Genomic DNA, 27646 nt, shown 5'->3' with positions numbered 1-27646 from the left:
GCGGCGCGGGCTCCGGCTGCCCCGCCAGCGGGGAGCCGCCGGGTCGGGGGAAACTGAGCTCGGAGAAGCCCCGGAGGTGCGGAGACTGGGACCTGGAGGAGGGGGGTCCGGGGGATGTTGCTGTGCTCCCCTGCGGGCCCTGCCCTTCCTCCCCCACCAGAGGAAAAGGAAGGAAAATGTCAGCTGGGCTTTGTGCTCTCTTCTTCAGCCTGCCGCAGCTCCCATCTGTTGGAGCCAACGCAGCTTCTAATTGGGCAGCCGGCAGGGTCGGGAGGGGGTGGGTTGCGCGCAGCGCTCGGTTGCTAGAGATGGGCCGATTGGGTCCTCTTCTTGAAGACCCCAGAAGGTGGGTGGTAGAGAAAACAGACCCCCCCTACCCCGGGTCAGGGGGGTAGAGGTGGCTGCCTGCCAGCTTGGCCATCATCATGGGGAGATCTGGGTCTTTCCATGCGCCCTGGTAGCCGCAGGCTCCCCTTTCCCTGACAGCTTGGGATGGGCTCTGGCCCATGTTCTCTTCCTGAATGAGAAGGCACGGATCCTCTCCCACTGCTCTTTAAAGTTCCCTCCAACAGGAGCACTGGGTGTGGGGTGGGCAGGGCCGTGTACAGGGCACCGAGGCCCCCTTGCCTGTTGTTGTTAGACGAAAGTCACATGTGAGCAGCCTGACCCACTTTCCTGGCTGGCCAGGTGCCCTTGTGGGGAGAAGATGGAAAGAGAGACCAGCGAGGGGACTGAGCCTTCTGGATACCTTTGCTTTCCCTGGGCTGGCTCACACTGAGTCTCCTTCCCTTGGTGGCTGGGGAGGGGCCACCTCTTAGACCTAGGGTGAAACCTCAGTGTTTGGAAAGGATGGAGCTAACCACCTCAGGCTTCAGGATTGGGACCTGCCCAGGGTCTGGCAGACACCTGGCATCTAGGGGCACCCCCAAATCTACAGCCTCCCCCTGCACAGCCCAACCCAGAGGAGACGCTGAGTGGCAGGGGGAACTCAGAAGTCTCGCTAAGACGAATTCCACCCAGGCTGAGACAGCAGATTTCCTCTGGAACTCTCCACAGTTCCTACCCACTCCTCATCCTTATTTCCGGTGCCTCTCCCCGTCCATGCTCCTCCTGTCTCCTTCAGGAGTCTCTTCCTCTTCCCACCCCCTCACAGAGTTCCCCCTCCTCTCTCACCCTCCTCCTCTCCCCAGACTTCTCCCTCCCTCCCTTCCAGGCCTGTGTGCACCTTTCCCCCTTCTCTTCTGTAACCTGCAGCTTCAGCCACAAGCTGGGCGGTGCATGGGTTCCTGGCTCCAGAGCCTCCTAATGGTGGGAACACCTGTCCTGTGCTGGTAGCTTTGTTGCGGCCCCTTTGCAGGGGCGGAGCCTGGGTGGCTGGCCTGGCAGCTGCATTCCCCTGGCATCACTCCTGAACCAGGGCATTTGCCCCTCCTACCCCCCTCTCTTTTTTTTTTAAATTTGAAATGGGAAAGAAAACCCATTGTTTAAAAAAAAATGCATTCATTCAACAATTTATTGAGCACCTCCTCTGCTTAGCACTATTTTAGGAGCTGAGGATACAGCCATTAAACCTTTATATCTCAGGGCCGAATTTGTATCTGGACCTCCCAGCCGATCAGGTCTCTGCCCATCAGACTCTTTACCCATCACTTGTGGTGTTGCTTGGGGAGGGGTGTGAACAGTCCTAGCAAATTGTCATCGTGATCATACTGAGTAACCTCTAATATGACAGGCCCATCTCCTTACAATAAACCAGATACTGCAAAGCGTACAGAGCCAGGGTCATCCTGTCCTTAAGACACTTCTGACCTCCAAGGATGGACCAGTTCATATCTCATCGTTTATCTGGGAGAGCGGAATAGAAGGCCGGTGTCTTAGATGGAGAAGGGAGAAAGAAGCATTTATTATTGAGTACCTACTAAGCATCAATCTGTCAGGAACTTTACAAAAATTATCTGATTCGATCCTCCTAATAACCTTATAAATTTGGGGTTATCATCCACTTTATAACTGAGGACATTGAGGACTGTGGAGGATAAGCCGCTTGTCCCAGGTCACAAAGGTCTCCGTTTTGAAATCACTGCCTCTTTGCCGTTCATTTGGCACCTGTGTCTGTGACAGCTGGTAACTTATGCAGTTCTCTGAAGGTTACATTTTAACCGAACTTTGCAGAAGCATGCCTTGTCTCAGAATATTAAGATATATAAAGATTTGCTGAATGGTTGCATGAATAAGCTTTCTCAAGGGATCAGGAAAGGCTCCCTGGAGGAGCTGGGCCCCTGGGAGAAGAGACAGGGCAGTGGGTCTTCCTGATCCCACACAGGTCTGTGACAAGCTGCAGGCAGGCAGTCACACACACACAGCACGTAAGCAGAGGTCGCTGTTTTCATTCAGGGTCTGTGTGTAGGAGCTTGGTCTGTGGCCAGTCTAATGAATCAGTGTCACTGGTGTTCTCAGCTTCCTTGGGCAAGTCTGGATTCTAGAAAAGCTCTAAGGCAGAGAATGACGGTGGAAGGCTTTCAAGCCTGCAAGAACTATACGGAAGGGCAGGGACGATGGATGGAGGCTGAACGGGACAGGACAAGGGGAGAGTGACCGACGAACAGACAAAGGCAGGAGATAAACAAAGGCAAAAACCAGAAGGCAGGAGGCGTGCAGGAGAAGGCTCAGCGGGCAGGACAGACTGCCCAGTATACTCCAGTATTCTGGCCTGGAGAATTCCATGGACTGTATAGTCCATGGGATCGCAAAGAGTCGGACACGACTGAGCGACTTTCACTTTTACGATCTGGACCACCAGGAAAGCCATGTATTATAGCACTTGTTTCATTATTGTAAGGCTAACTACTCCATTTAATAAGACTTAAGAATAATATTTATCTGGCGCTTACTGTGCCAGGCGCTGTTCTAAACTCAGGCCATGTAGTAACTCATTCAATCATCACAGTTCTATGAAGTAGGTACTGTTATCATCCCATTCATACACGAGGAAACCGATGCACAGAGATGTTAAGATAACCTGCCCAATATCACTCAGCTAAAAGTCATGGGGCCTGGATTCAAGCCCCAGCGATGCGGCTTTAGAACTCCTAGAAGGCAGGGGCCACACCTGATGTGTTTCTATCCCTCGCACCTAGCACTGGGCTGAACGCACAGCAGGTGCTTACAAAAGATGGGGAAAGCATGTGCCTGCATACGGCTACATGGCAAATGTCCCAGCCTCTGAGCTGCAGGACAGAGGGACCAAGGCCGTCTGGAAAGCATCAGGTAAAGGCATCCTTCTTATGCGCCCTCTCTTAGCAAGTGCACCGCATCCCAACCCATGGTAAAGAATCCACCTAAAATGTAGGAGATCTGGCTTCGATCCTTGGGTGGGGAAGATGCCCTGGAGAAGGGAATGGCTACCCATGCCAGTATTCTGGCCTGGAGAATTCCATGGGCAGAGGAACCTGGTGGATACAGTCCATGGGGTCACAAAGATTCGGATGTGACTGAGCGACTAAGCACATAGAGCAGTTAGTCTTTCAGTAATGAAACAAGTGCTGTAATACAGGGATAGCGGATAAAGAGGTGACTATGTCTATCTCCAGTTTACAAAATGGACCTTGGAGGACAGGATACTGGGGCGCGGCTTGAAAAGGAGTCAGCCAGGCAGAGGCGGTGGGCCGAAGGCCCTGGCACCCAGGACTGCATGTGGAAGGGCCTTGCTGCAAGCGTACTGTCTTCTGTGGCGAGCAGGAGCACCTTGGACACACCCCACTTCAGCCTCTGTTTCCAGCGCTCAGAGCTGGGCTTCCAGTGGGGCTGGCAGGTCATGCAGAGCATTCCAACACCCTCCAGCCGCAAACAATCGGCCTTTGGGCAGGGGGCCTGGTGCACCCCTAGGGTTGCTAGGGTTGGTCTTGTGACCGTGGCATCCTAACTGTTCTAAGCCTTCATCGGGCAGTCTTTGCTCCAAAGCCAGTGTGGCCACGGGCCTTGTTCTCTGCCTCCTTGCTCTTCCTGGGACCCCGGAGACGCCTGGGCCTGAGGTGCCCGTCTTAGAAGGTGAGTTCAACCAGGCTTGGTTTAGAATTCAGTTTCTCTCTGTACATTTCTTCCACCCACAGCTTCCCTGCTGCTCAGCGTTTGATGGACTTGACGTTCCCAGATGAAGAGCAGGCAGAGGGTTCGTGGGGCACTGACTGTTATTCAGCCTCCACCTCACATGTTGTAATGGCATTAATTACAGCAACTGGCATTTATGGAGCACTAACTATACGCCAGGTACTCTGCCGTGTGCTTTACCTACGTTATTCCATTAAGCCCTCAAAAAGTACCCCATTAGGTAGGTCCCCTTATTATCCCTAATTTAAACACCAGGAAACTGAGACTCAGGTTCAGTAACTTGCTCAAGGACATGTCGCTAGAAAAAACCTGAGGGAGGACTCAATATTCTCTCTGACTGCAGGGCTCCTGCTCCTTACGCCCCCAGAACCCAGTGTTCCTGGGCCAAGAGGTGCCCTGGTGGCATCCTGCCCATTCTCCTCCACTTCCTACGGTAAGCTGCTCCCCAAAGGAAGGAGATGGGAGGGAAGGGATCTGGGTGTACCTGTGGCTGATTCCTTTTGATGTATGACAGAAAACCACAAATTTATGTAAAGCAATTATCCTTCAATTAAAAAAAATTATGAAAAAAAAAAGATGCCCCTTGGACAAGTCCTGTCCAGGCCAGGGGCTGCCTGCCCCTCTTTGGGGACCTTCAAGAAGGGTCTCCCTTTTTTTTTCCTCCCTCAAATGACAGCTCCTGGAGAACCAACATTTTTTCCTTCTGCTTCAGCTAAGTGCCTCAGGGGCCACATGGAGCCAGTGACCTCAGAGGAGCTGCACCCTAAGAGTAAGTCCCTGGGGGCTGACACAGCAGTGGGGCCAACGCAAAGGTGACCTCTGGGAGAGGTCTGCTCCCAGTGACTGAGGTCCCAGTGGCCCCTGGGAACCAGAGTGCAGAGTCCAGACACGGCGGTGGCAGGGGGAAAGCTTGCGATTGGTGTTGCCAGTGGGATGAGACTCCTGTGTGTTAGGAAGAACAAGAACAAGCGTTCCTTTTTGCAAACATCTTGCAAGGCAGAGCCTCCAGGAGCAAACATGTGGAAGAAGGGGCAGTGATTGTGAGGCAGCCAGTGTGGGTCCCCCAGGAAAAGGAGATCTGTCTTCCCTCATCCCTTCCAGAGTGGGAAGAAAAGGGCGAGGAGAGAGGAAAGGCAGGGAAGGCCGTGTTCCTTTACACAGTGTTCTCAGAGTGAGCATCAGAGGCAGGTGATGGAAGTATCTGGACTGGGAGGGCAGGGGTGGTGATGCCCAGGAGATGGAGCGACCACAGGGGCAGCGGATGGGCAGGCTGGAAGTGTGAACGCTGTGTGGGCGGAGGGGAGGGGCTGGACACTTGACACTTGACTCTGCCTGGTCCTCACCCTCACCCTTCACCGGCTCCTTGGAGAGCCCTCCCAGCAGAAGGTGCTTGCCCAGAGTTGGCCCGGGATTGGAATTGTGGAACCCTTGGGCTTCCCCGATAGCTCAGTTGGTAAAGAATCTGCCTGCCATGCAGGAGACCCCCGTTCGATTCCTGGGTCAGGAAGATCTGCTGGAGAAGGGATAGGCTACCCACTCCAGTATTCTTGGGCTTCCCTTGTGCCTCAGCTGGTAACAAATCCACCTACAATGCGGGAGACCTGGGTTCAATCCCTGGGTTGGGAAGATTCCCCCAGAGAAGGGAAAGATTACCCACTCCAGTATTCTGGCCTGGAGAATTCCATGGACTGTACAGTCCATGGGGTCGCAAAGAGTCGGACACAACTGAGTCACTTTCACTTTCATCTCGGGAGAACCTACAGAATTTCCTGTCCATTGTCCTGCTCTGAGCACAGCTGTGCCTCCACCATCCCAGACCAGGGTGGCGCTGGGGTGTCTTCATTCAGCAAGTATTTATGAAGCACCTGTGTCAGAGGCTGGGTACAAATAACTAAGCAACCAGAGATCATCACCCTTACAGAGTTCATACTTTATTGTCTGAGGATAGAGTAAATAAATAGTACAGTTGACCCTGAACCACATAGGTTTTAACTGCATTTTTTTTTTTTTTAGTAGCAAATGCTGAAGCACTACATTACCCCTAACATGCTTGGCTGAATCTGTGGATACAGAACTACAAAATAGAGGGTTGATTATAAATTAAACTCAGATTTTCAACTGTGCAGAGAGAGGGTCAGTGCCCCAAACCCCACATCGTTCAGTAGTCAGCTATGTATTATTAGGTTGGTGCAAAAGTAATTGCAGTTTTACATTGTCGAACTTTGCCTATTGATATTGGAATATATTCTTAAATAAATGTGGTTATGTTATATGTCATTTTAATGTGCATTTCTCGCTTTATGTTTTTTTGCTAATGACGTATTGCTGTTTGTTGTATATTTATTTTAGACTAGGGAAATGATGTTAGACAAAAAGCAAATTTGAGCAATTTTCTTGAGTTCAAAATGGGTCATAAAGCAGTGGAGACAACTCACAGTATTAACAGTGCATTTGGCCCAGAAACTGTGAATGGACTTACAGTGCAGTGGTGGTTCAGAAAGATTTACAAAGGAGATGGGGGCCTTGAAGATGAGGAGCACAGTGGCCGGCCATTGGAAGTTGGCAAGGACCAACTGAGAGGATTATCAAAGCTGATCCTCTTAAAACTGCACGAGAAGTTGCAGAAGAATTCAGTGTTGACCATTCTGTGGTCATTCGACATCTGAATCAAATTGGAAAGGTGAAAAAACTCAATAAGTGAATGCCTCATGAGCTGACCTCGAATGAAAAAAAAAAAATCGTCATTTTGAAGTATCTTCTCTTATTCTACACAATAACAACAAACAATTTCTCAATTGGATTGTGACATATGACAAAAAGTGGATTTTATGTGACAACCGGCAACAACCAGCTCAGTGGTTGGAATAAGCAGCTCCAAAGCACTTCTCAAAAGCCAAACTTGCCCCCTCTAAAGGTCATGGTCATTGTTTGGTGGTCGGCTGCCGGTCCAATGCAGCTTTCTGAATCCCAGTGAACCATTACATCTGAGAAGTATGCTCAGCTAATCCATGAGATTCTCCAAAAACTGCAACGCCTACAGCTGGCACTGGTCAACAGAAAGGGCCCAGTTCTTCTCCACAACAACTCTGAATCCCGTGTCGCACAGTCAGTGCTTCAAAAGTTGAAAGAATTGGGCTACGAAGTTTTGCCTCATCCGCCATATTCACCTGACCTTTCCCCAACCCACTTCTTCAAGCACCTTGACAACTTTTTGCAGGGAAAACACTTCCACAACCAGCAGGAGGCAGAAAAAGCTTTCCAAGAGTTGGTTGAATCCCAAAGCATGAATCTTTATGCCATAGGAATTGGCAAACATTTCTCGTTGGCAAAACTGTGTTGGTTGTAATGGTTCCTACTTTGACTAATAAAGATGTGTTTGAAAAAAAAAAAAAAAAATGTGTTTGACCCTGTTGTTGTTGTTCAGTCACTAAGTCGGGTCCGACTCTGCAACCCCATGGACTGCAGCACACCAGGCTTCCCTGTCCTTCACTATCTCCCGGAGTTTGCTCAAACTCAAGTCCATTGAGTCGGTGATGCCATTCAACCATCTCATCCTCTGTCACCCTCTTCTCCTCCTACCTTCAGTCTTTCCCCAGCATCAGGGTCTTTTTCCAGTGAGTCAGCTCTTCACATCAGGTGGCCAAAGTATTGGAGCTTCAGCTTTAGCATCAGTCCTTCCAGTGAACACCCAGGACTGGTCTCCTTTAGGATGGACTGGTTGGATTTCCTTGCAGTCCAAGGGACTCTCAAGAGGCTTCTCCAGCACCACAATTCGAAAGCATCGATTCTTTGGTGCTCAGCCTTCTTTATGTTTCAATTCTCACAACTGTACATGACTATTGGGAAAACCATAGCTTTGACTAGATGGACGTTTGTCAGCAAAGTCATGTTCTGCTTTTTAATACACTGTCTAGGTTTGTCATAGCTTTTCTTCCAAGGAGCAAGCATCTTTTAATTCCATGACTGCAGTCACTGGTCACAGTGATTTTGGAGCCCAAGAAAATTAAAATCTGTCACGGTTCCCACTTATTCCTCATCTATTTGTCATGAAGTAATGGGACCAGATGACATGATCGTAGTTTTCTGAATGTTGAGTTTTAAACCAGCTTTTTCACTCTCTTCTCTCACCTTTATCAAGAGGTTCTTTAGTTCCTCTTTACTTTCTGCCATTAGAGTGGTATCATCTGCATATCTGAGGTTGTTGATATTTCTCCCGGCAATCTTTATTCCAGCTTGTGATTCAACCAGCCCAGCATTTCACATGATGTACTCTGCATATAAGTTAAATAAGCAGAGTAACAATATACAGCCTTGACTTACTCCTTTTCCTAAGTTGGAACCAGTCTGTTGTTCCATGTTCAGTTCTAACTGTTGCCTCTTGACCTACATACAGGTTTCGCAGGAGGTAGTCTGGTATTCCCATCTCTAAGAATTTTCCACAGTTTGTTGTGATCTACACAGTCCAAGGCTTTAGGATAGTCAATGAAGCAGAAGTAGATGTTTTTCTGGAATTCCCTTGCTTTTTCTCTGAGCCAGCAACAAGACCTGGAGCTGACTGTGGCTCAGACAACGAACTCTTTATTGCAAAATTCAGACTTAAATTGAAGAAAGTAGAGAAAACCACTAGACCATTCAGGTATGACCTAAATCAAATCCCTTTATGATTTTGCAGTGGAGGTGAGGAATATATTCAAGGGATTAGATAGAGTAGGCAGAGTGCCTGAACAACTATGGACAGAGGTTCGTAACATTGTACGAGAGGTGGTGGCCGAAACCATCCCCAAGAAAAAGAAATGCAAGGAGGCAAAGTGGTTGTCTGAGGAGGTCTTACAAGTAGCTGAGAAAAGAAGAGAAGTGAAAGGCGAAAGGGAAAGATATACCCAACTGAATGCAAAGTACCTGAGAATAGGAAGGAGAGATAAGAAAGCCTGAAGTGAACAATGCAAAGAACAATAGAATGGGAAAGACTAGAGATCTCTTCAAGAAGATTGGAGATACCAAGGGAATATTTCATGCAAAGATAGGCTCAATAAAGGACAGAAACAGCAAGGACCTAACAGAAGCAGAAGATATTAAGAAGAGGTGGCAAGAATACACAGAAGAACTATACAAAAAAGATATTAATGACTCGGATAACCACAATGGTGTGATCACTACTGAACCAGACATCCTGGAATGTGAAATCAAGTGGGCCTTAGGAAGCATGACTACGAATAAAGCTAGTGGAGGTGATGAAATGCCAGATGAGCTATTTAAAATCCTAAACAATGATGATTGACTTCCCTGTAGCTCCGATGGTAAAGAATCTGCCTGTGATGCAGGAGACCAGGGTTTGATCCCTGGGTCAGGAAGATCCTCTGGGGAAGGGAATGGCAGTCCACTCCAGTATTCTTTCCTGGAGAATTCCATGGACAGAGAAGCCTGGCAGGCTACACTTTGTGGGGTTGCAAAGAGTCAGACATGACTGAGCGACTAACACACAGACAATGATGCTGTTTAAGTGCTGCACTCAATATGCCAGCAAATTTGGAAAACTCAGCAGTGGCCACGGGAGTGGAAAAAGTCAGTTTCATTCCAATCCCAAAGAGAGTATTTGAGCTTAGTTATAATGATTTAAAAGTCACAGTCCAAAACTGCAATTATGTTTGTACCAACCTAATAGAAAGTTGGCAAGTGCTAAACAGAAAAATAAAGCCAGGAAGGGGGATAGGAGAGCCTTAAAGGAGGAGACTCTAGCTTTGTCCAGGCGGACCTTGCTGAGAAAGTGGCATGAGGAAAGCAGAAGGTGCAGGTACAGGACTTGGAGGCAGGGCTGTGCCTGGCGGGATTGAGGAGGCCAGATCTTGGCGAGCCGTGGAGCTGGGCTAGGGAGTTTGTTTTTTTCTCAGAGTGAGGGGAGCTTTTGCAGCATTTAGGACAGGGGGTGGTATGGTCTGATACTTTGAAACCCCAAGGTTGGGGCCATCCATTTCCATGTTTTACTAGGTGGGAAGAAGTTCTCCAGGCCTTGAAGCTGGTTTAGTCAATCCACATTGTCCCAACAAGTCATCTCATGAAGGGCACGGCCTCCCAGGCAATAGTGGGTGGAGGGGAGAGAAGATAAAGAAACAGTAGACACGGTCTTTACTGGTAAGGAAACCTCCTGGTCACTGGAAAGGCAAAACTTACAGTCACAAGAAATAAAGAGGGAATAATACCAGACAGTATTTAAAACCAAGTGCTAAACTGTGTGATTTAGACTATAAATGTTATCAGAGCTGTGAGCTCTGTGTGGGAGTATATTCTTCCCTGAGGAGGTACAGCTGATTTGGGCCTGGAAAACAGGGTGGGATTTGGATCTGCAGAGAGGAGGACTCTCTGGAGGGGAGCTTGTGGGGTGGGAGGGGGGACCGGTGGCCAGGCCAGGGGAGGGTGTGTGGCTGGGGGTAAGGCGGCAGGTGTAGAAGCTGCAAGGGCAGGCGTTTGTCTCTGGAGTGGCCCTTCCCCATCACCTGGGTTTCTGGGTCCCCTTTATGCTCTCGGGGAACAGGAAGGCAGCCCTTCAGTGTTCTTGGCCTCTCCTTTGCAGAGCCAGCTGCCCTCTGTCCCTTGAAACCCTCTTGCTCTTCTCAGTCCCAGCCCCAGCTCTCTGGTGGTTTTCATGGACCCAGTGTCTCGCAGTCTGGGGCCATCCATGAGCCCCCAGCCTCCTCACGTTCGGGGCTCGATTCTCTGCAATTCCCTGGGGCCCTGTCTGCAGCCAACTTCTCTTCTTCATTTCTCACTGCCTAGGCTCCTCTTGGGTAGGTTACTCCTAGAACATCACAGTAGTTTCATGTGTAGTGAAATGGGGCTTCCCTGCTGGCTCAGACAGTAAAGAACCCGCCTCCAGTGCAGGAAGCCTGGGTTCGATCCCTGGATCGGGAAGATCCCCTGGAGAAGAGGGTGGCTACCCACTCCAGTATTCTTGCCTGGCAAAACCCATGGACAGAGGAGCCTGGTGGGCTACAGTCCATGGGGTCGCAAAGAGTCAGACATGACTGAGCAACTAGAGAGAGAGAAAGAGTGCGAAATGGAAATGAAATTCTGCCCAGATGTGCCCCCATCCTTTTGTTTGTCTTAGAGAGGGTCTGTCTGGGTCCTGGGGGTCGGGCTTCCTTCTGGAGTATGAAGAAAGACAGCCCTGGAGTGGGTGGGGTCTTTGGTGGTGCCTCCCCTGCCTGACACCGGCTGACCTGAGCCAAGTGTCACTTGGGCGAAGCCTTCTCCCCAGCGGTCCGCTCTCCCTCCTCGGGGCTCCTGGCAGCCTAGCACCGTCACCTCCAGGATGCAGGCCTGAGCCTGGGCCTGCCTGCCGACCAGAGGAGCTGTAACCAGAGCTGCTTAACATCCCTTCCCTGACCATATGCCCTTGGGCATTTTGCCTCTCTGAGCCTCAGTCTCCTCATCTTTACATCTGGATTAATAGCACCCACTTCATAGGCTTGTTAATGATCACAGCTGAGTTGCTGAGTGCTTGTGATGTGCCAGAAGTTATGCTGCATTCATCTCACTTAATCCACATAATGCTGTGAAGTAGATGTTATTTTCTCCCATTTTGCTGTTGAGGAAACTAAAGCTGGGAAACATTAAGTAACTTGCCTGAGGCCACACACAGCCAGCAAATGGCAGCCCGGAATTCAGCTCCCAGTCTTTCTGACTCCAGAGCCCTGGTTCCCAACCAAGTGAGCTAATGAGCTAATCTGTGTAGAGTGCCTGCTCCAAAGTAGAAGCTCAATAAATGCTAATTCCTCTTGCTTCCCTTGTGGCTCAGCTGGTAAAGTATCTGCCCGCAATGCGGGAGACATGGGTTCAATCCCTGAGTTGGGAAGATGCCCTGGAGAAGGGAAAGGCTACCCACTCCAGTATCCTGGCCTAGAGAATTCCATGGACTGTATAGTCCATGGGATCGCAAAGAGTCAGACATGACTAAGCAATTTTCACTTTCTCCTCAATCTCTCCAGGGCCCCACCTCCAAAGAACAACTTTCCCCTCCTCTATCAGATTTCTTCTCCAGAGTTCCCTGGGGCACATGATAAAAGTAGGAATGGGAATGAGCCATCGGTTGATACCAAGGGGGAAGAAAGGCTGAGAGAGGGTGAATAATTTGCATAAAATCAAAAAACACTAGGGCTGTTATTAATACTCAGGGTACCCTTCTCATAAGAATTTGGTTACTCAGCTCCACTGGGTCCCAGGCAGTTTGGCAGAGACTATCTTGCAGGAGTGAGAAGAGGTTATGCTGTAAGGGAGGGCCACCGTCTCCCCCAGGGCAAGTCTAGGCTCCCAAGGGGCCTAGGGACGTGCTAGCCGGGAGATTCTAAGACCTTTGCTTTCTGAACTTGGGTGCTGTTTCTGGAGTTTATTACAGATCATCTGGGGGCTCCTCTGGATGGATTTAGGAGGGGGACAGTGAGGGGAGAAGAGATGCTATCTCTTCTTTTTGACTGTCAAGCTAGTGCACCTTCTGCACCAGATGCAGCACCGAGGGCTGGGAATGGGTAGTGGGGTGCAAAGCAAGCAAGGACGTGGCCTCTGGGGTCACCCGGTCTGATGGGGAGGTCATTCACTGCATGCCTGGGTACACCGCACACACAGCTCCATCCGACCTGACCGGAAGCAAAAACAAGAACAGATGACTGCAGGGTAATGCAAATATGTGGATACAGAGGGATGGGAGAGGAAAGAGTTGAGACTGGTGGATTCCGCAAAACAGGGCTCTTCTGGTGGACACGGAGACCCACCTCTTTGCATACCCTGCTGGGACAGCCCAAGCTGCCAGCTTTCACTCTCAATGGGCAGGCCCTAGAGTTCCTCTGAATTTCCTTGCAAGGGTCCCCCAGGGAGAAAAGGAGATGTCCAGGTCAGAGCATTTAAAACTGATGGCCACTGAGAGTCACGTGGCTTTCTGAATGTGGAGGAGGGAGCAGAAGTCAGTGTCAGAGTGATGACATGTGAGGAAGACTGGCCGTTGCTGTCTTGGAAGGTGGAAGGGACCATCAGCCACAGAATGCTGCAGCCTCAAGAAGCTGGAAAAGGCGTGGAAACAGGCTCTCCCCAAGACTCCAGGAAGGAACACATACCTGCTGACATCTTGATTTTTGCCCAGTGAGATCCATTTTGGACTTCCCAGGTGGTGCTAGTGGTAAAGAGCTTGCCTGCCAATGCAGGAGAAGTAAGAGACGCAGGTTTGATCCCTGGGTTGGGAAGATCCCCTGGAGAAGGGCATGGCAACCTACTCCAGGATTCTTGCCTGGAGAATCCCATGGACAGAGGATCCTGACGGGCTACAGTCTGTGGGGTTGCAGAGTCAGACATGACTGAAGCAACTTAGCACACATGCACGAGACCCATTTTGGACTTCTGGCATTTCAAATTGTAGACAATTATGTTACTTTAAACCACTAAATGTGTGGTAGTATGTTACCGCAGCAACAGGAAATTAATACCGGCTGCTGTAGCTGGAGCAATGCTGAACCACAGCCCCCCCTGTTCAGCCTCCTCCTGATCCTGACTGGAGGAATTGCTCCAGAACTCAGAGGCTCAGCAGAGCCCTTTTGAGGTATACTGTGTCTGGAACACAGTCTGGTTATTTTCTCAATGATGAACTCGAGGCCCAGAGAGAAGTGGCTTTGTCGGAGGTCCCCCTAAACGTGTTCGGTCCAGAGCCTGCTCCTGTCCTGTCAGAGATCTCGGGTACTGACCACGTTCATTCCCATATACTCACCCATTTGTGGCCAGTGGGTGTATGTGCTAAGCCCTGGGCCGAAGCGCACGTGAGTTCCTCGTCCAGGAAGGTGGGAGAGGGTGGTTGAGCGTAGTCCTGCCCTCACCCCTCAGGGGCTTCTTCCTCTAGACTCTGGCCAGCCACTCAGGTTACTGGGGCATCAGCTTTCGTCCCCAGGGCTGGTCCCCGAATGTGCTTCATCACCTCCTCCGGGCAGAGAGGCAGCTCTCTGAAGGGAGGGGCTGCCTGCTGGCCTGGTGCTCCTGCCCTCTGGCAGCGCGCAGGGCCTCAGGGAGGACGGGAGGCTTGGCCTGCTGCCCCCCGCAGCCCGCGCCCACGGGGCCGCCTCTCCCCTCTGCCGGGCATTCCAGCCTTGCCAGCCCTGCGCGCAGCACACTGGGGCCACAGGCCGGCCCGCAGGGCTGCCAGCTCCCGGTGCTGGTCTCCATGGCAACCCCACATTTGCTGTTCTGGTTCCTAATGACTTATTGGCATGTGTGGTAATTTGCAGAGCTTGGCAGGCAGAGCTAGGGGAGTTTGTGGGGGAGCGGAGGGGGGCTTGGCAGTGGGGAGGGGGTTCAGGTTTGGGAGGGTAATCGAGGCCCGCTTTCCTTCCCAGCCCGCCCTGCCTGTTCTCTGCTGGTTAACACCTGTAGCAAAGGAGGACCTTCAGGTCCAGGCCCCCCATCTGAGGAGCATTAGCTCCCTGCAGGCCCCTGAGATGCAGATGGACAGACAGATGTGGATTACAGCTGCTCACCTTTCAGGCAGTAGCAGGCAAGTGTGGGCTGACAGCCATGTTCATCCGTGCAGGTCAGACCCCTTCTGTTTTCTGACATCTCCTGCGTGCTCCCTGGGCCCTGAGAACAAGGGTCCCTCTTGGACAGATAGTGTTTCCCCCTTGTGGGGAGGGGACAGGGCTGGTTTATCCACAGGACAGGTCTTTGCTGCGTCTTGGCCTCTCACACACTCAGAGAACCAAGTCAGGCAGTGCTAAGTGGGATGCCAGCTCCCATAGGCAGTGGGCAGTCCAGCCAAGCAATCAAAGAGGGAGGCATGAGCAAGGGCCTGACCCTCTGCACTTCTCTTCAGCAAAGCTTACCCAACCTCAAAACTGCTTCCCTGGCCAAGGCAGCGGGGAGCCTCGCCTGTGTGCCACACAGTCTTCGCCCTTTTCTGCCACCGTCTTTGCTTCTGTCTTCATTCTGGTCTCTCTAGGTGAGAGGTAGCTTGGTGTGTTGAAAAGACCACCATCTTTAAAGTTGGATGCATCTGGGTTAGTGTCCCAGAGCCACTGGCTACCACTTCTATGATGTTGGACGTATCTCATAACCTCACTTTGAGCCTCAGTTTGCTTATCTGTAAAATGGGATTAACAGAGCCATTTCACAGGGTTCTGGAAATGAAGCCAGCTCACACTTCAGCAATTGGCATATAGTACTGTGCTGTGCTTAGTTGCTCAGTTGTTTCCAACTCTTTGTGACCCCATGGACTGTAGCCTGCCAGGCTCCTCTGTCCATGGGGATTCTCCAGGCAAGAATACTGGAGTGTGGGTTGCCATGCCCTCCCTCAGAGGATCTTCTCAACCCAGGGATCAAACCCAGGTCTCCCACATTGCAGGCAGATTCTTTACTATCTGAGCCAGCAGGGAAGCCCAAGAATACTGGAGTGGGTAGCCTCTCTCTTCTCCAGGGGGATCTTCCCGACCCAGGAATCAAACCAGGGTCTCCTGCATTGCAGGCATATTCTTTACCAGCTGAGCTACCAGGGAAGCCCCTGGCACCAATAAATATCAAAGAATTTAAAAAATAATGTTTTATCTATGCCAATAAATAGCAATGTGATAAATAATTTAAGCAATTTTGGTGGGCTTGGTCAAGTTTTCTAAGTATTTGAAAATAGTCTTCATTTATTCAGTAAATGTTTACTGAGTACCTACTGTGTACAAAGCCCTGGGCCAGATGCTGGTCTTTGCTAATATTATGATTAGGGTTTAACTAAGTTGCCTGTGCAGTCCCTAAGCATTAGCGTTGGACAGGAGGCGGAGGGGGGCTGAGGAGGGCTGGTGGCCGACAGAGGGGAACCCAAGGTCAGCCATGTAGTGCTTATCTGTGGATCTCCAAGGAGTGGTGGCCCCAGAGTGGTCTGCACTTTGAAGGCTCTTTCTGGGTCCCGTGCCCTGAGACATTCTGCCTGACTCCTTGGAAATAGGGAGCCCGTTTTTAGAACTGGGAAGTCTTGCAGGAGCCAAGAGGAGGTCGCTCCTCCACTTCCATAAGTTGCTGCGGAGGCTTGAGGGGGCCACCCGCGACCCCCCAGCCCAGGATGGGAGAGGAGCAGCCGCACTGGCTCACCTGGGCAGCCTTGTGGGTCCCAGCCCTTCAGCTGTTGCTGGGAGGGAGTGGAGGGGAGCTGGGCACTTGGCTTCCATCTCTGCCAGCAGATGGGCTTCTGCCAGCAGCCAGAGTCTGTCTGTTCTTCCGTCGGCCTCCCCACAGCCCCTTCCGAGACGTAGCGCTGAGCCAGCTGGTCCTGGAGAGTCTGTCCCACGCTTCCCCGCGCTCTTGTGCACCGTGCAGCACTCTGACGTGATGACGGCGGCTCAGGAACTCTGACTCGGGGGCTGAGGGGCCCCGTGTCTGAGCACACCTGTAACCCATCTGGGGAGGGCTAGCTTAGCCGTTTCCCCAACCTATTTTTATTAATGTGAAATCTGAGGCTTGGGAAGGGGGAAGGACCTGCCCAAGGTCACATAGCATGCAAGTGAAATCAGGACTGGTGTTCATTTCTTGACTTCTGACCCTGTGCTGTATCTGTTACCTCTTCTCAAGACTCTTTTTGCTTTCTTTTCTGACCTTCCACTCTGGAGAATGTACTTAAGGTGCAAGGGAATGTAACTCCCCTAAGAGACCATTCTTCCCCAAATCTCAAAAATTAGGCTTCATCTCCACCTTCCCCTTGTCATCCCCAAGCGCCCTCTTGTTCATAGAAGCCTTTGGCCTCTGCCCCTAGGCATCCTCCCCTGGAGCAAGTCTGTCCATCATTCGGAGTGAGCTCAGTGACTCTATGGGCAACGAGTTCTACCCCCAGGCCCATCAGCCCCTTTACGGGTCTTCCCCTCAGCCTCCCACTCCCAGAGTCACACACTGGATCTTGCCCTTGCCTGGAGGTCACCTGATAGAGTCCCCTGCTTTCTGGCCACAACCTCCTAGCCCCCGGCTTGTTATCTCAGACTCTCACACAGCCATTTTTAACCTCGCTGAGACCTTTGGTTCATATGGACGTTGATCCTTTGGGACCTGTGTTCTAGAGTCTTCGGTCCGAGGGCACCTCTACTTTCTTGCCATCCATGACTTTATTCTGCCTACTCTTCGAATCCAGAGAGGTTCCATGTTCCATCACTTTAAGAACTCTCCTGCTGAATGCAAGGATACTTTAATATCTGCAAATCAATCAATGTAATATACCACATTAACAAATTGAAAGATAAAAACCATATGATTATCTCAATAGATGCAGAAAAAGCCTTTGACAAAATTCAACATCCATTTATGATAAAAACTCTCCAGAAAGCAGGAATAGAAGGAACATACCTCAACATAATAAAAGCTATATATGACAAACCCACAGCAAACATTATCCTCAATGGTGAAAAATTGAAAGCATTTCCCCTAAAATCAGGAACAAGACAAGGGTGCCCACTCTCACCACTACTATTCAACATAGTTTTGGAAGTTTTGGCCACAGCAATCAGAGCAGAAAAAGAAATAAAAGGAATCCAGATAGGAAAAGAAGAAGTGAAACTCTCACTGTCTGCAGATGACATGATCCTCTACATAGAAAACCCTAAAGACTCTACCAGAAAATTACTAGAGCTAATCAATGAATATAGTAAAGTTGCAGGATATAAAATTAACACACAGAAATCCCTTGCATTCCTATACACTAACAATGAGAAAACAGAGAAATTAAGGAAACAATACCATTCACCATTGCAACAAAAAGAATAAAATACTTAGGAGTATATCTACCTAAAGAAACAAAAGACCTATACATAGAAACTATAAAACACTGATGAAAGAAATCAAAGATGACACAAACAGATGGAGAAATATACCATGTTCATGGATTGGAAGAATCAATATTGTGAAAATGAGTATACTACCCAAAGTAATCTATAGATTCAATTCAATCCCTATCAAGCTACCAATGGTATTCTTCACAGAACTAGAACAAATAATTTCACAATTTGTATGGAAATACAAAAAACCTCAAATAGCCAAAGCAATCTTGAGAAAGAAGAATAGAACTGGAGGAATCAACCTGCCTGACTTCAGGCTCTACTACAAAGCCACAGTCATCAAGACAGTATGGTACTGGCACAAAGACAGAAATATAGATCAGTGGAACAAAATAGAAAGCCCAGAGATAAATCCACGTACCTACGGACACCTTATTTTTGACAAAGGAGGCAAGGATATACAATGAAAAAAAGACAAACTCTTTAACAAGTGGTGCTGGGAAAACTGATCAAGCACTTGCAAAAGAATGAAACTATAACACTTTCTAACACCATACACAAAAATAAACTCAAAGTGGATTAAAGATCTAAATGTAAGACCAGAAACTATAAAACTCCTAGAGGAGAACATAGGCAAAACACTCTCCAACATATATCACAGCAAGATCCTCTATGACCCACCTCCCAGAATATCAGAAATAAAAGCAAAAATAAACAAATGGGACCTAATTAAACTTAAAAGCTTTTGCACAACAAAGGAAACTATAAGCAAGGTGAAAAGACAGCCTTCAGAATGGGAGAAAATAATAGCGAAGAAACAGACAAAGGATTAATCTCAAAAATATACAAGCAACTCTTGCAGCTCAATTCCAGAAAAATAAATGACCCAATCAAAAAATGGGCCAAAGATCTAAACAGACATTTCTCCAAAGAAGACATACAGATGGCTAACAAATACATGAAAAGATGCTCAACATCACTCATTATCAGAGAAATGCAAATCAAAACCTCAGTGAGGTACCATTACATGCCAGTCAGAATGGCTGCTATTCAAAAGTCTACAAGCAATAAATGCTGGAGAGGGTGTGGAGAAAAGGGAGCCCTCTTACACTGTTGGTGGGAATGCAAACTAGTACAGCCACTATGGAGAACAGTGTGGAGATTCCTTAAAAAACAGGAAATAGAACTGCCATATGACCCAGCAATCCCACTCCTGGGCATACACACTGAGGAAACCAGATCTGAAAGAGACACGTGCACCCCAATGTTCATCGCAGCACTGTTTATAATAGCCAGGACATGGAAGCAACGTAGATGCCCATCAGCAGATGAATGGATAAGGAAGCTGTGGTGCATATACACCATGGACTATTACTCAGCCATTAAAAAGAATTCATTTGAATCAGTTCTAATGAGATGGATGAAACTGGAGCCCATTATACAGAGTGAAGTAAGCCAGAAAGATAAGCACCAATACAGTATACTAACGCATATATAAGGAATTTTAAAAGATGGTAACGATAACCCTATATGCAAAACAGAAAAAGAGACACAGATGTACGGAACAGACTTTGGGACTCTGTGGGAGAAGGTGAGGGTGGGATGTTCTGAAAGAACAGCATTGAAACAAGTATACTATCAAGGGTGAAAGAGACCACCAGCCCAGGCTGGATGCATGAGACAAGTGCTCAGGGCTGGTGCACTGGGAAGACCCAGAGGGATGGGATGGGGAGGGAGGCGGGAGGGGTGATCGGGATGGGGAACACATGTAAATCCATGGCAAAAACCACTACAATATTGTAAAGTAATTAGCCTCCAACTAATAAAAATAAATGGTGGGGAAAAAAAGAACTCTCCTGCTAGTATCCTAAACTCTCCTGACTCACTGTCTTTTTATTGTTCCAGTCTGGCAAAGTCCCAGTTCTGGATTAACCACTCTATATGCTGCTTTCTGCCTGCATCCAGTCAACAAACCTGCTAGAAAAAGACTCAAAATGAGGCAGATTGGGACATATAAAAATTCACCATCACCAACCCAACTTATTCTTCAGAAGTGTTCCTACCACATTCCTATGGTTATCTCCCTCTCAATTCTCCACGATGACTAGTTCACACCTTCCTTCCCAAAACTCTACCTACGCCCTCACTCTCAGCTCAAGACCTCGCTTCCTGCTTCACAGAGACACAGGAGCCGTCAGGAGAACACCCTCAACTCTTGCATCAAGCCCGGAGGCCCACCTGCCTCTGCCCAGTCCTGCTCCTCCCGCCCGTCTGAGCCGAGGCGGGAGGCCGTGTCGCCCCTGCGGCCCAGCTCCCGCTCCGTCTGTGCCGCACACCCTGTCCTCTGGTCTCGGGACGTCCTTGCAGCCATGCTCATGCCTCTCCCATCTCCAGCCACAACAGAAAGCGTCCTCGAGCCAGCGTCGCCTCCTTAGGGGCCGTGTCTTGAAAGGACCGGCTGCGCGGGCTTCCATTTCTGCCCTCCCACCGCTCCCTCGCCCCGCCTCCTCCGTGAAACAGCTTTCCATGGCGCTAAGCGCAGGCAACAGTTTTTAGTTGTCAGAGCCGTTTTTCACTCCTGACACTTCTTTTCCCCCGGCTTCTCTGACCCCCTATTCCTGGCTTTTCTGGTTATTCCAGGTCGTCTTTGCTGACTCATCCTTCCCTTCTCTGCCTCTCAACGCTGGCAATGCTTATAGTCTGGCTCACGGTCTTCTTTCCTGACGGGGTAGCTGTCCCTAGATCATTTCATGGCAGGCTTCTTCTGTCAGCCCTGTGCATGGGTGTCGCCCGCACGTTTCCTCTTGAGTTCCATGTCCCTGTGTCCGCCTGCCTAGTTGACGAAGTGGGGTGTCCCGAGAAACCTCAGCCGTGCATATCTAAAGACAGAGTCGTAGTCCTCCTGAATCTCCACTGCCCCTCAGCTCCCCTGCCTGGACCCCTCCAGCATTGCCTGGATTTTGAATGCCGCCACCTCAAGCCAGTTCCGTACTGGGAGTCCTTGTCAACTCTTCCCTTTACCCCGTTATGGATGCACTTGCTAAGTGCATCCACAGGTCCTGGCCAGTCTCTGGAACAGCGCCCATGTCCCCCCACTCCCCATCTTCACACTCCCCTTCATACTGCCTTCACCTCTCGCCTCGGACACTGGAATCCCCTTCTGATTTGAGTATCTACATCTGCCCTTGCCAGTCCGGTCTCCAAATAGCTGCTGGAATAGCTTTTAAGGAAGCAGATCTGATCTGGTCCCAGTTTTTCTGTACTCTGAAAACTCCTCAATGATTCCCAGTGCCCCTACCACCCTCATGCTCTACACTCTGCACACTGCCTTCTTTCCATTCTTTGCTAAATTCTTTGCCTCACGGTTTTCACACATGCTGTACCCTGGCCTTTTGTCACTCTTCCCATTCCATACTTCTCCCTCAATTCTGGTTAGCTTTCAGATCTCAACTCAAATAACCCTTCTTTCAAAAAGCTTCCCCAGGGTACCTGCAGAATTTTATCAGGTCCCTGTTGGACACACTCATAATGCCCTGTATGCTTGGGTGCTTGTTGGACAAATGTCCATCTCTGCCAGTAGACTGTGACCCTGTGAGGGTAGAGACACTGGCTGTTAAGCTCACTTTTGTAACACAGATTAGGTGTACAAAAAGTATTTGAGGAGTGAATTAGTTAGTGAAAGATCTTTAAATACAAAAAGGATCGCAAGAGAAAGGGTGAAGGGAAAAGCCAGCCCCAAGTGCAGCGTTGGTAGACCAGATGGCCACTGCCTTACCTGTGTTCCCCTGTGAAAGGAAGCAGGGTTGATGGTCCTGTCTCCTTTCCCTTCACTCTCCTACCCCAGCTAAAGACCTTATCCAGCTTCAGAGAAGGTTTACTCTGGTTTTCCAGCCAGAGGGGTAGACTCCTCTTCACCAATAGTTCTTTCAGGAACAATAGCAGTAATCTTCTGCACCTGGACAGTTGTTTGCAACCTACAAAGCTCTTTTACATATGTCATCATAGTGTTTTTTAAAGGCCTTTGAGCCACCTCTTTGAGGAAACTGGGGTATGTATTATGATCAGTTGTTTCATAGCAGAGGAAACTACTGCTCAGAAAGGTTCCGTGGCTTACTTGCAGCCATGGGGCTGGTCAGCGAAGAGTTAAGTGCTTGTGGCCCCAGTTCTGTGCTCTCTGCACTGTTCCATTCATGCTAGTATTCGAAAAAGAGACAAGTTCCGGGTTATCGACAGTAGTGGAAGGAGTGGTACCAAAGAAAAACAAACAAACCTACACGGGTGGGGAAGGAGGAGGTGGGTTGGAATGTGATGTGCAATCTGGTTTGTGTAGATTTACCTGCTACGCAGCTCAGGGCGATCCCAGTGGGCTCTGCAGAGCCTGCACGGGCCTCTCACCTTTCCCAGGCACTTAGAGTCCCTCTTTTAGCACAGAACAGCAGGACCCATCAGGCTCTGGGGACCCCAGGAGCAGAGTGCCGGGGTAATCCAGAGGAAGGAACAGGTGGCTGAGGTGGGCACGGGGCAGCGGCCCCCACACTCAGCTCCAGAGGGCTGGTTCCCAGTGGCTCCCTGCTTGGCTCCTGCCTGCTTTGCAGCCTCCTTGCCTACCACTCTCTGCCCCCTAAATGCACGAGTAAGCCTTCTCTGCAGCTCTGCACCGTAAGCTTTGCTCTGCTCTTGCCCTGCCTGGGTGCCTTTCATGCACACTCACCTGGTCAGCTCTCCCTGAGCTTCAGCACTCAGCTCTGGTGACATCTTTCCCAGGAAAGCTTCCCCGAAGACTGAAGACCTCTTCTCTTGTACTGAGCGCACTCAGCATGCCATATGAAAAATCTCTTTCCCGTGTCTTCCTATCTCGTTGGATTGGAAGCTCCTTGAGAACAGAGGTCTCCGTGACTTATTGATGTGATGCTCCCAGAAACTGGCAGGAAGTAACAACAGGTAATGAAGGCTTGCCATGTTCTAGATGCTGTGTGAAGTGCTCTGTATTAATTCATTGAACCTTAAAAACAACCTTATCCTGTAGGTACTATATACCTTATTTTTAGAAAAACGTTTTGTCTTGGAATAAGTATAGATTCACTGGAAGTGCAAAGAAGCGTACCAGGAATTCCTGAGTATGCTTCATCCAGCCTCCCCCAGCATTAACATCTTATGTGGCTATAGTTCAATATCAAAACCAGGAGACCAGCACGGATGAAATTCATAGAGTTTATCCAAATTTCATTTGTGTATATAGCTTTGTGTAACCACCACCACAATCAAGATCCTTACCTGGACAGTCACAGGGCTCCCTGCTGCTACCTTCACAGCTACACAGCCCATCCCTAATGTTCGCCAGCCTCTGACCATGTCCCCTATCTCTGTGGTGGTGTTATTTCACAGGTGTTACATCAGTGGGATCGTACAGTCTATATCCTTCAACATTGGCTTCTTTCCCAGCAGCCCAGTTTCCTTGGGCTGCAGTCAGCTTGTTCACTGTATTGGTAGTTGGCTCCTCTTTGTTGCGGAGTGGTGGTCCCTGATGGGGTTGTGCTCCAGTTTAATTACTCACCCCCTGAAGTACATTTGCGTTCCTCCATTTTCAGGTGAGAAAACTCACTTGCCTAGGGTCACATAACTAGTAGCTGGCATTTAATAAGGGTTTAGTAATAGGCACCTAATAGATGTCTCTTGTCCTAAGCTCAGCTGAGGGCACTTCGTGCGCTTCTGTTAGTTCCCAGCCTGGTGTCTTACACACAGTAGGTGTTCAGTAATATTTGCCGTGGATGCAGTTGCATCTGTGTTTACATAGGTAGCAGTAATGTCTAACTTATCCCTGTGCCTAGACATATGCAAGAGAGACATTTGATAGCTTACATAACTGCACTTTCAGTTTCACTTGGAATATCAGAAAAGGAAAATTGGGGCAGTAAATATGATCACATACAGGGCTGGCATTTTATTGCCTAAAATGCCCAAAGCTGTTGGTTCCAAATTAATACATGCCGTATTTGCATGGTATTTTGCATCTGATTTGCAGGTGGCTCGTTTTAGCACAATGGAGAGAGGCCCTTCCGGCTCCTGCTTGTCACTCCGGCCCTCCCAGCTGCTCCAGGCAAGCCGGCTGGTGCAGGCTGCGCAGACCACATTTGGGGCCTGAAAGTACCCACCCTCGGCTAAGAGGGCCACCAGGGTGTTTTTGCCCATCAAAGAGGACCAGAGTTGTCCCTCAGCAGGGGCCTCTGGAGGTTTAATTAAGGAGGATTTGGGGAGCAGTTGGAAGCCTCAACCTCAGGTGTGGAGCCAAATGCGATTAAGTGACTGGAAGGGCCCCTCAAGGTGGCTTGTCTCCACCTGGGCACGGCACCCAATGGACGGGCTTGCTCAAGCCCCCGTGCCATCCCTCTGTTGGGAGAGGAGAGGTGGCAAGAGAGCCAGTCCCAGCCACCAGGAGTCCAGTCAAGGCCTCACCAAGGGTGCGTGTTGGAGGGTCAAACAAAAAAGGTGAGCCCTGCCCTCAAGGAACTGCTAATGGTGTTGATCCAGCCTCAAAGCAATTATTTAAACACCAAATGGTACAGGCCCCCACACCAGTGACAGTTGGTGGAAAAGAGAGGCTGTTAACTGGAGACAGTGTCCTAGAGGAGGTCAACCTGGTGGGTGTGCCTCTCGGGGGAAGCTGCTCCTTGACTCAGAGGCTGAGGGGGGAAACACTAGAAAAAAGCAAGTGTGGGTCTGGCGTGAAGTTCACAGAGTCAGGCCAAGACTGCAGAGTCCCTGGGGCCTTTCTGCAGGCCGCTTGGGACTGTGTCCTCAGACCCCCGGGAAAGCGTGACCACTCTCTGTGGTCAGGGCCGCTCCAAAGGAGCGGCCCTCAAGAGCATGGAGTGGTGGGTGGAGAGGCAGCGTGGATGTTGGGAGGACGGCTCTCTGGGGGCTCGGCCGACACCGGGGAGAGGGTGTGGCGTGTCTGATTTGAGGCCAGTGTTCGAAGGACTCGGGTTGGAGTTTGGTTGCTTGGGGACTGAGTGGAGAGAAGAGATCCCAGCACTTGGTGGTCACCGGGGTGGTGCTGCCAGTGTGATGGGGGTGCCAGGGAGGGCGGGGATGAGCCTGCAGGAGGCCGGGGGTGAGAACCGGGAGCACGGAAGACGGGGAGAGGTTTCCCCAGTGAAAGGGCTCCTCCCCGTGTGGCTGATTCCGTTAAGGGCTCCCAGAGGATGAAAGCAAAAAAAATGCTGCCAAGTTGAGAAGAATGGTGAGACTGGAAAGCAGCTCACATAGCACTTTTATAAGCCTCTATTTAGGAGGAAGAGCAGACCAAAATGGCATTTTTATTGTTGGTTTTAAAGGTGGAGAGGGTGAGTGAAGGACTGAGTTTCCTGGAGGTGGGAAGGGATGAGGTTGATGTTTAGAGAAAACCTCTCTCTTTAAGATGGAGCGAAGGAAGAGAAGACGGGCTGCTGGGTGCTGGGCGAGGTGGGGACGGAGGCCCAGCGCGGGGGGAGGGGCACGGGAGGTCGCGCCTGCCCAGCCCGTCAGCCCCACGGGTTGGCAGGGTCTCTTGTCAGAGGCAGGGAGAAGCAGGTCCGGGAAAGGGCACCCAGAGTGTGCCAGGGTGGCAGTGAGAGAGGGCTGAGAGGGCGGCAGCGAGCCGGCTGGGGAGGCTGCCCCTGCAGGCCTGTTACGCGGCTGGTCTGTTGGCTTCTCTGTCTTCTTCCTGCAGTGCTTTGGGAGGAAAGGAACGAGGCAGGGTAGGGAAAATCACTAATCTTTTCATTAAGACGGGATGGCATTGACACCAGTAATCTTAGCCTTACTTCCTGGGGCCTGGGCTCCTAGACCTCTCCAAAGACTACACAGCCTGGCCTCCTCCTGCGAACAGCCCAGCCAGGTGGCCCATCCATCTGGCCTTGCCATCTGAGGAGTCTTCCACCTCTCAAAGGCTGAGGTCATTTCTTCTTGTCCAGACTTATCAGTGGATCCAGTTCTAAAAGAGTCCCATTTGCCCTCACTGCTCTCTGGGCCCTGTTTTCATTTTTCTCCCCTCCTTGGTCTTGCAACAGCAGCTAAATAGCCTGTGAGAGGGTCAGGTGGGGAAGATGAATGCTGGCCTGTGGGGGCTGCATCCTGCCTCTCCGTTAAGGAGTCGATAGAAGGCGGGAAGCAAAGAATGGATAATCCAAGGAAACAGCAACAGACGCAACATGCACCTTGTAGGATAATCCAAACAGCGCTTCCTCTTGTGCTTGGAGAGTGCTGTGATGACTCGAGTGCACCAATTTGCTGGTCTAATTAGGTCTGATTTGGAGAGCACTGGTTGCATTGCCTAGAGGAGAGGCAGCAACAAGCAAAGGATTGCTGGGGAGAAGCCCATCCGGTGAATAATCCCCAAGTTCATGCAGAAGCAGGATGGAGGGTCCATGAAGGCCGCCTCCCGGCTGGTCTTCAAAACAGTCCAAATCCTGCAGGGCGCCCCAGGACACAGTACTCCACACGTGTTGTGTGTTGGCCCCCAAAGGCCAGATTAAGCAGGGGAGAATGCCTGCACTTGGCTCTCCCTCAAGATAGGAACAAAGAAATAGGGGGAAAAAAAAAACACCAGATTTTTCCCGTGCTTAACCCTAACCCCCCCTCATGGCACTTTCCTCCCTGTCCCCACCCCAGGCCTTGGAGATGTCATGTTTGGTCGCCATCCTCTAGTGCTTCTGGACCAGCCCGGTGCCGCCAGAGGACCCAGGCCTGTTCCCCTGCCTGTCTCCCTGTCACAGCTCCTGGGGACACACATTTGCTGTGTGCAGATTGCCAGAGTCCAGGCACACTCCAGATGAAATTGGCCAATTTTAGCTACAAATGAAAAGACAAATGAGATGGAAATTGCACAGAACAAGCCTGGTCCTCGTCAGTAGGTATCAGTCCTGACACAGGACTGTGTAGCCTGTCCAGGCCCTTCCCTCCCGCTGAGGCCCACAGGACTCTCCTGTGCTGAGACGCCCGGCTCCTTCACTCCCAGCCCAGCAGAGGGGCGGTCTGAGGGGCTTCGAGAGGAAGCCAGCAAGGGTGTGAGCATGTGTGAGATGGTGGTGGGGTGGGGGGTACAGGTAGGGGACACAAAGCAGATACCGAAATAGCACCATGCAGAAAGAAGAGTTCATTATTCCAAAAAGGAAAAAAAAAAAAAAAAGAACATCTGTGTGCCCAGCCGTGTGCTAAGTGTTCTCACTGTAAAGGCAGAGAGCCCTATGGGGCTCCCAGCCCAGGGGACAGGAAGAGAGAAAATGAGATGACGGGGCCAGAGACAGCAAGTGCAAGAGGACATGTCTGGCAGAGGGAGGAGGCACTGGAAGGAAGAAGCAGGGATGGGCAGGAGAGTGGGGGTCAGCTCACACAGCGGGGACAGAGCAGTCTGAGCTCTACAGCCGGCCGAGGCTGTTTCAAGACCAGGGCTGTCCTGGAGCCTTAGGTACGAAGCAGAGAGGGAGAGCTGGGAGGAGGCAGCCCGCCTGTCCCCTGGACCGGGAAGGGGCAGCCAGGAGGAGAGCTTACCAGTGCTTTACAGACAGCAGGTAATTCGTTCCAGGTGAAGTGTCAAGGAGTAGGGGTGACAGGGAGTAAGCACACCAATCTAGTGAACGAGGAGAACTAACAGTCCAAATGTTTGAAGGATAGTTTACTTGCTCTTTGTGAAGAGGAGTCAAAGACCCAGGAGTTCTCAACCCTGGGTTGAGGGACCTTACACATTTTCTGAGCTGAGGGAATTGCAGAGAGGCGGAGAATGCAAATTTGTTTTC

At 50.3% G+C, this 27646-nt stretch overlaps 1 protein-coding gene across 2 annotated transcripts in view; it reads left to right on the top strand.

Moving 5' to 3' along the window:
* Positions 1–27646, top strand: part of LRRN2 (leucine rich repeat neuronal 2) — a 63699-nt gene that overhangs the window by 555 nt on the left and 35498 nt on the right. Inside the window, exon 1 of one of the 2 annotated variants that reach the window (XM_061159898.1) lies at positions 22133–22814. The exons of the other annotated variant lie outside the window; for it this stretch is intronic. The gene's annotated coding sequence lies outside the window, so the exon portion shown is untranslated. Of the gene's footprint in view, positions 1–22132; positions 22815–27646 lie in introns of those variants that run through there. 2 annotated transcript variants of the gene reach the window in all.

Source organism: Dama dama, chromosome 14 (genome assembly GCF_033118175.1).
Source record: "Dama dama isolate Ldn47 chromosome 14, ASM3311817v1, whole genome shotgun sequence".
NCBI classification, from domain to species: Eukaryota; Metazoa; Chordata; class Mammalia; order Artiodactyla; family Cervidae; genus Dama; species Dama dama.
Note: the sequence above shows the minus strand (reverse complement) of the source record. Positions and strands in the feature narration are given on the sequence as shown.